This window comes from Triticum urartu, chromosome 5A, assembly GCF_056163025.1.
Source record: "Triticum urartu cultivar PI428250 chromosome 5A, HENAU_Tu73, whole genome shotgun sequence".
NCBI classification, from domain to species: Eukaryota; Viridiplantae; Streptophyta; class Magnoliopsida; order Poales; family Poaceae; genus Triticum; species Triticum urartu.
Window position 1 is genome coordinate 552837311 of NC_141877.1, and position 8112 is coordinate 552845422.

Here is an 8112-nt window from a genome sequence, read left to right on the forward strand (position 1 = left end):
GTTCCTAGTACGGCCCGATAAGGCCCAGCTGATCAACCAGCTACTCAGGACCCTCGCGAAGGGGGGGGGGGACCAGCCCTAGCGAGGAGAACGACCAAGACCTCCTCAGGAGCGGCCTCACATAGACTGCTCCAGAGGAGCGACCAAGACCTCTCCGGAGAGTGGCCTCAGCTAGGCTGCTTCGAGAGGGCGGAGATCTCAAGGCAAGAGCTGCCTCAGGAGGAGGCAGTGACGCAAGCCATGATGAACCGCGCCAGCGCGCGCCAACGGGCGCAGTTTCCATATAGGTGCAAAGGAGACCCCTCAGGCGCAGGTTCCCGAGGGGCGAGACAAAGGTTTCCCCTTTGGTGCAACAAGACCGAAGACCGCAAGGACGGCAGGAAGGATGTCATCGCCGAGCCCACCACCGCGTCACCGCCTGCCCCCGTTGGAGGCGAAGACCACCTTTTGTCAGGATAAGGGCGTCCTTGTGTTGCCGCTCAAATGGCCGTTGTGGGATTCCCTTCCCGCCTACACATTTCGGGGGAAGAGGACCCTGGCTGTCTATATAAGTAGCTAGGGTTCCTAGCATAGAGGGGGAAGAACTCATTGGAGAACAACCAACCCATTGAGACCTAGCATAGCAAGGGAGCAAGAACATCTGCCTCCTCACCCCACCTGAGCTCACCTCCTGAGCTCAGGAAACCACTGTACTTGTTCATACTCATGCCCTCGCGAGACCAATCCACCAAAGCAGGAAGTAGGGTTTTACACCTCAAGGTGGCCTGAACTTGGGTAAACTCTTGTGTGTTGTACTTGTTTGCTTGCTTGCTTGCATCCCATTCCCACCACCGTGAGGAGAAGAGTGAGGCGCTAGGTAGACGAGTAGTGGGAGAGATCTCTGTCGCGCCCCTGTGTTCGAATCTTAAGGGTTTTGCGGAGCTCGAAATCCGACATTTGGTGCGCCAGGTAGGGGGCGCGTCGAAATCTCGCCTCCCCGACGACCTCGCCTCGCTCTTCTCTAGTGACCCGGCCTACCTCGGCTCCGACGCCTCCGATGGCGGAGGTGCAGCCGACGCGCGCCGAAGGACACGACGCTCGGACCGCTCGAGCATCGCCCTTCGGCCAAGGGACGCGTCGCCACCCCGCCCTGATCGGTGCCGACGGCACGACGTGCGTCGTCGACCCGCCGCTTGGAGACCGGTAGCCTCCACCAGCCACGTGGCGCCAGAACCGTGCGGCGACGGGTGCTGCCGGCCACGCTGCGGCAAACTCTCAGGACCGGCGCGAGATGGCAAACATGAGGGTCGCGCTGCTGGTAGCAAGGGAACTACTGAGATGCTGGTTGCTCGACGCCGGCCATGACGCGCTGCTGCTCAGGGTGGCCGAACTCCTCGACGCCGCCGCCACCGGGGCCGAGCCGTTCTGCTTCCGCATAATGTCTCTAGAGACTGGGGGCCGCCCCGACTGCGTGCGGTCGCCCGTGTGGGCAAGGCCGACCACGACCTACGAGGGGGATGTGGGGTACGATCCGCTGAACCCGGCATATGACTCCGTCCAGCTGCCACAGGCCCACCCACATCAAGGCGCCGTCCACGGCGAAGATCCATCCGAGATCGGTCTCTGGGCCACACCAAATGCCCGACACCACCAGACATCGATGGCCAGGGGCTCGGGACCGCGGGGACAGGAGCCTAGCCCTGCACCCCTGGCCATCTGTCGGGTGGTAGGTGTGACATATGCCAACGGGTGGCTTATCATTGTGGGAGCCAGTAAGACGTCGCCGGTGCCTGGAAGCGGGATAAGGCGAAGAGATGCACGCCGGCGAATCTTACCCAGCTTCGGGGCTCTCCGTGGAGATAACACCCCTACTGTTGTTCTGCGGGGTCTCCGCATGATCACTCGATGAACAAGTGGCTACAAAGTGCTCCTTGAGCTGTTTGGCGAGAGGAAGAAGAAGGGCAAGGCTAGCTCTACTCTTCTCTCTATGCGGTGTCTAAACCTGGATGAGATCAACCCTTTGCATGGGTGCCCCGGGGGGTTTATATAGGCCTACCTCCCGGGGGTACAATGGTAATCCGGCTGGGCGCGGTCCCTAGCCGTCAGTGTCTACGCTTGCCGGCTTCTGCGCCGGCTGGTGGGTCCCGCCGGCCGCAGGCTTCTTGGTCGACAGGCAGGCCCTACTGCCTAGGGCCCTGTCGGTGGCTGGTTACTGTTGCCTCAATCCTGATGATGAGGGCTTTATCGAGGTAAGCGTGGCTACAGTGCCGCCGCCTGGCGGGCGATCACTGTAGCCTCACGTCGTCTTGTCTCCTTAATGGAGCACCTCCTTCGAGGGAGGGGGCAAGCCGGCTTAGGGAAGCCGGCCATGTCTTGGGCCGACTGGAGGAGGCCTGGCCGCCTTCGGGTGTCTCTCTGCCCGAAGGGGCCCACCTCCCGTGGGCCGCGCTGACAGCCTGCCGTGGATGGTGCCATAGTCATCATGGCGACAGTGCCGCGCCGGACGGGTCAGGGCTACCCCGTACGGCGCACTGTGCCAGGCGTGCTCCGGGTTTCGGGGGTGGCAGGCTTTACTGTAGCCATGCCCCGTCCCATCGCTGTTATGTGGATGCGGGCTTCAAGGGTACGATCTTGACTGCGTTGTGGGAGCCGGCTTCTTGGAGTCGGCCTTCTCGTGGCTGGCTTCTCGGAGCCGGCACTCCCGCGGCTTTCTTCATGAGGGTCAAGGTTGGGCCGCCTTCCGACAGTCAGCTTGAGAGGTAGCCGGCAGGGGGAAGGCGGCCCCATGCCTTGAATCTTTGGAGGCCGGATCGACTCGTAAATTCTTCTGAAGCGCCAGGGGGAGCCGGCTAGGCTACCCGTGGTCATTTACCCCGACAGTAGTCCCCGAAGCTGGTCGCGCTTTGAGGTTGGCAAGGGGGACGAGAAGCTCGGGCAGCTTCCTATCTTGAGGAACCGGCAGCTGGGAGCCGGCTCTGCTTATGCGCGCCGCTTTGGGAGGGTTCCGTGGCTTCTCCAACGGGAACGTGGGCCAACTTGCGCGCTGACCGCGCGCCTCCCCGCGGGCCACGTGGCAAAAAAGGCCTGCCATGGCGCGTGCGCGACGGGACGTCGCCGCAGGCCCGGGCCCGGCACTCCTGGCCTTGGCCCAGGCGCGGATCTTCTGCGGCCCAGGATGGGCCGTTGGCCTTCCCGCGGCGGTTTTGCCACGCCATCGAGGCGCAGTTATAGCGGGACGTGGGGGAGTGGGCGCAATTAATCCCACGTACCCCACACCACGCCTCCTCGGCTTCGCCACGCGGGGCTATAAGTAGGAGGAGGAGAGGGAGCGGCAAGGGCTCGCACGCTCTCCCTCGCTCCAACCTTTCTTCCTTTCCTTCCTTGTTCACTCCGCCACCGCAGCGCCTTCTCGTCGCGCCGTTCCGCCGTCGGGCCTTTCGGTTCGCCATCGCTCCGCCGCAGCGGGGTCGCGCGCGCCTCTGCCGCCGCCGCACTTGCTCTTCGCCGCATCGTCCCAATGGCGTTGTCGAGCTCGTGGGACGGCTCCAACGTCCTTGACGAGCACATCGAGTTCCTCCGCCGGACACGGCGCCTGCCCGGCGAGAACTACGTGCGGGTCCGTCGCGTGCCGGAGAGGGAGATCTCGCCGGTGCCGGAGGAGGGCGAACGGGTGGTCTTCCGATTGCACTTCCTGTGCGGCTTCGGCCTCCCGGCGAGCGGGTTCCTTCGCTCCTTCCTCGACTTCTACCACCTTCAGCCGCATCACCTCACCCCCAATGCTCTGATGCTGCTGTTGGCCTTCGTCACCCTCTGCGAGGGCTTCCTTGGGGTTCTCCCCACCTTGGAGCTTTGGGGAGAGTTCTTCCAAAGCAAGCTTGGCACCGTCGTCGCGGGCGTGCCCGCCCCATGCGGAGCTTTCATCGCCATGAGGCGGACGGGCGAGAACAATCCGTTCCCGTCCATCCCGCTGATCCAGTCGGTGAAGCTCTGGCAGAAATCCTACTTCTATGTGAGGAACGTCGCCCCGCAAGGCGACTTTGTCAACCTGCCGGCTTACATAGCGGGCCCACCGGCTTCGAGGCCGCCCTTGTGGAGCTTCCGGGTCAGGACGCTGTCTCAGGCCGGGAACGCCGCCGTCGCCTGACTCCGGGTGATGGCGCAGTCTGAGGGCCTAGTTGGAGTCGACCTCGTGGCCGCCTTCATGGAGCGCCGGGTACTCCCGCTCCAAGGCCGGCCGCACATGATCTGCCAAATGAGCGACCGCTTCGACCCATGCCGGTTGAGCACCAGGGAGATGCCCCATGCCGAGGTGTCCTACCTGGTGAACTACATCGCCAACTGCAAGCTCCCCGAGGATTGGCGGTACGGTAAGGAGCCGTACTCTCGCGCCAACCCTCCGCCTGCCGTAAGTCTTTCTTCTTTCCTTTTCTTTTTTCCTTTTGTAGTCGGCCTCATGGTGGCCGGCTTCTGATTAGCCGGCTTGTCTTCTACAGAATCCCCTTCTTCCGCCGGCGGCCGGGGCCGCAGGGGCAGAGCGCCAGTTCCTCCTCGACCGTACGGTGGATGACATCGACGATCCGGATCTTGGAGCGGCCGCCATGGAAGATGCTGCCATGGGGGAAGGCGGTGATGCAGGCGGCGCGGGGCCCGGAGCCGGCCTCGAGGACTGGGCGGACGATGACGAGGTTGAAGTCGTCCCGCACCACCAGCCGGCGCCTGATCGTCAAGGCGCGGGTCCCTCTGCCGCGCCGGCCGCCCGTGGCGGCGCGCCGAAGCGCCGGGCCGTGTCGACCTACTTCGGCAGCCGGCCGAAGAAGGCAAGGGGCACCGCCGCGGCAACCAAGCGGGACGAGGCGGCCGCGAGGGCGGCCCTCTTCCAGAAGGTCGTGAAGCAGCCACAGGCGGTTTCGGCGTAAGTGTTTAAGCGTCTTGTCTTTTCGTTGTCTTCCTCGGTCGAGGCTCTTCTAAATTTTTTCTTTGGCTGACCGGCCAGGGCACCGCTTTCCCTTATGCAGGGCCCCGCCGGCTCCGTGATCGGACCTGCTGGAGGGTCTTTGAGCTCCTGCCGCGTGGATCCCCGCGCCGACCTCATGGAGGCGACGGAGCGGAACGCGCGGGAGGCGCGGGAGGAGCGGGAGGCGTCGGAGCGAAGGGCCGCCCAGGCGGTGAAGGAGCAGGCCGACGCGGCGGCCCAGGCCCAGGCAGAGGCGGCGGCTGCGGAGAGGGAAACAGAGGCCTCACGCAACCAGCCTCCACAGCTCGTCGTTCCCCTTCGCAGCGTGGCCCCCGACGTCCCCGTGCCTCCGTCAGAGGACGCCAACCGCGGCCGGTCGGAGGCGGAGCGGAGGGAGGAGAACGTGATTGTCTTGGAGGAGGTGCCGCGGACGGCGCCGACTGGGACGGGCCAGGGCGGCCAGCCGGCTACGGCGCCGGAGCAGCCGGCTGGGAGCGAGCCGACGGCAGGAGCCGGCCTCCAGGTGTAGCCGGTATCACACCGGCGCGCAGGGGAAGCTACTCCCGTGCCGGAGTCGGACAGGGCCGCGAGCGCCTGCCGGACGGCGGAGGCCCTGGAAGCAGCCAGCTCCAGCACGTCCGAGTGGGCGCCCAGCGGGGGGACGGGCGAGCTGAGCGCGTCGGCCCAGGAGGTCCGGAGCCGGCTTCAGGCTCATGCCACCGCGCTGCAGCGATATACCGCGATTTCCTTGCGACGCGGGCCGTCGTCCGGGTGAGTCTTCTGGCCCTGGTTGTTTTGCTTTTTTGATTTCTTCTGTGGGGGTGCGTCAGCGCACCCACTGGGTGTAGTCCCTGAGTTCTGAGTCGGCTGCTGAGCAGGCGGCTTGGAACTTACTAGGTCCTGACAGTCATCTTATTCCTTCATCCTGTCTGATCTTCCAGGAGTACCATAACCGGAGTGCTGCCGCCTTCGACTCCTAGGCTGAGGAGCTGCGCCAGAAGAGCGAGGATCTGACCAACAGCCGGAGTGCGTGCTCTGTTTTGTTCATATCCTGTGGGGGCGCGTCAGCGCACCCACTGGGTGTAGTCCCCGAGATCCGGGCCGACTGCTCAGCAGTCGGGTCGGATCTTCCCCGACGACTTCTTCCTTATTGTTTCTTCCTTTGTCTTCATGCTTTCAGGGGCCAATGCCGACTTGAGGGAGCAGCTCGGCGGGGCCTAGACCGCCCTTCGTGCCAAGGAGGCCGAGTTCAATGCCCTAGTCCAGGAGCGCGACCGCCTGGCCAAGAAGTTGGCCGACCAGGAGGAGAGCCACAAGGCGGCCCTGAAGGAGGCGCAGGACAGTGAGGCCGCCCTCAAAGATGAGTTCGAGACCGAAACGGCGGGCTGGGCGGAGGCGAAGCAAGCGCTGAGCGAGGGTTACGGCCGGATCGAGGATCCGATCGACGGTAAGCCGCCTTCCTCACTCCTTGCTCGCCCCTTGCCCTTTGGTTCGTCTTCTGATTTGTGCTGCTTCTTTGTTCTTTGGGCAGACTACTTCCCCGGCTACTCCGTCATTGCCACCCAGACCATCGAGGCCCACCGCGAGGCACGCCGGCAGGCGGGGGTTGAGATCGCGCCGGACATGAATCGGACACTTGAGGAGCAGCTCTTGGCGATCCAAGCCCGGTTGCAGCCGGCACACCGCATGCTCCGCCGCCTCCAGCGCGTTGGGACGCAGGTGCTGGCCGCCCTCTGGCCAGGCGAAGCAATTCCCCGCACCCCAAGCCGGACTGCCGACTGGCTGGAGGTGGCAGTTGGCCGCTTTGAGGCCTGGAAGGCCTCCGCTGCGTGATCTGGTGCCAGGCGGGCGTTGGAGTTCGTCCGGGCCTGGTACCCTGGGCTGAACTTGGAACAGCTGAGGACTTGGCGGGAGGAGGCCGACGAAGAGCTGGTGAAGGTGCGGCCGGCTATCATCCAGCGCGCTTCGGCCCTTGCCGAGTTTACCGACACCAGCGTCTTCGCTCCTGAGGTGGACGACAACGGCGTTGCCCAGCCGGAGGAGTGGTTCGGGCTGAACCCGACGGATGGTGAGGACTCGGCGGAGGAGATCGCCTCCAGCGATGAAGGCGAAGACGAGGAAGGGGAGGAAGGCGAAGACGTCGAGCCGGCCGGTGAAGCAACCAGCCAGCCTCAGCATGACCGTGCCTCCAGCAACGAGGCGCGTGCTGGCGCGCCCTCTGCGGGAGGCGGTGATCATGCCGAGGTCCACCAGCCGGCCACTCCTCCAGCCGGCACTACCGTCTCTACCGACCTGCCCGACTCGCCAGTCGTTCCTTTGGCTTGATCTGCCTTCTTTGCTTTTCCTTCTTGTTACTCTTTGAACAATTTTTATTAAGCTTGCGCAGTTCCACCCACTGGGGGTGTATTCAAACTATGTTGAATGTTGGCCTTTTCAAGGCCTTTTGTGTAAATATAATCATGCATGTGTTTGGCTTCCGTTCTCGTGTGCCTTTTATCCTTAGGCTGTTTCCTTGCCGCCTTCCCCTGATTGCCGCCTTCCCAGCCGGCAGCTGCTCTGCAGTCTGTGGCTAAGGAAGGACTCGGCTATCTTGTTGGGGAAGGCAAGTACTCGAGCTTTCTTAGATTGTAGCGAAGTGAATGGAAGCCGGCCGGCTGGCTACTCTTGTAGTCAGTCGGCGGTAGGAAAGAGCCGGCTTTTGTTATATTAGTCCGTTAGTCCCTGGCCGTTTTTCGTGTGGGCGTCCTTTCCTGCCTTTGGCTCTTGCCAGCCGGACAATCGATTCTTCGTACTGCAACTTTTGGCAAGAGAGGGCTTAGGTGCCGGCACACTACTTGTGTGACCGCGGGTAGGACTTCTAATATAATCTCAAGGCGGCCAGTCCTCGGGCCGACTAGCCGAACCCGGTGCCGGACGAAAGAAGTGAATGTAATGACATAATCATAAGCATGATACTTTTCATTCATAGATAAAGGATGGCAGTCCCCGAGTTCTACTCGGGGGGCCCATTGTCTCGTACTTAGTACAAAAGTTATCGTGATACATACTGCATTTCAACTGTAAAATCTTCGGAGGAGGTTGGCGGTCCATGGTCGTTCCGACTCCTTGCCGGAGTCGTCTCTCTTCCGTGCCTTCGACTTCTGTGCATCGATCAGGTAGTAGGAGTCATTTCCTAGCGC

The 8112-nt window shown here is 63.1% G+C and overlaps 1 pseudogene; it reads left to right on the forward strand.

The window, feature by feature from the left end:
- Positions 1–6619: 6619 nt before the first annotated feature.
- LOC147972796 (uncharacterized) lies at positions 6620–7258 on the forward strand (annotated as a pseudogene).
- The last annotated feature ends 854 nt before the right edge of the window (positions 7259–8112 follow it).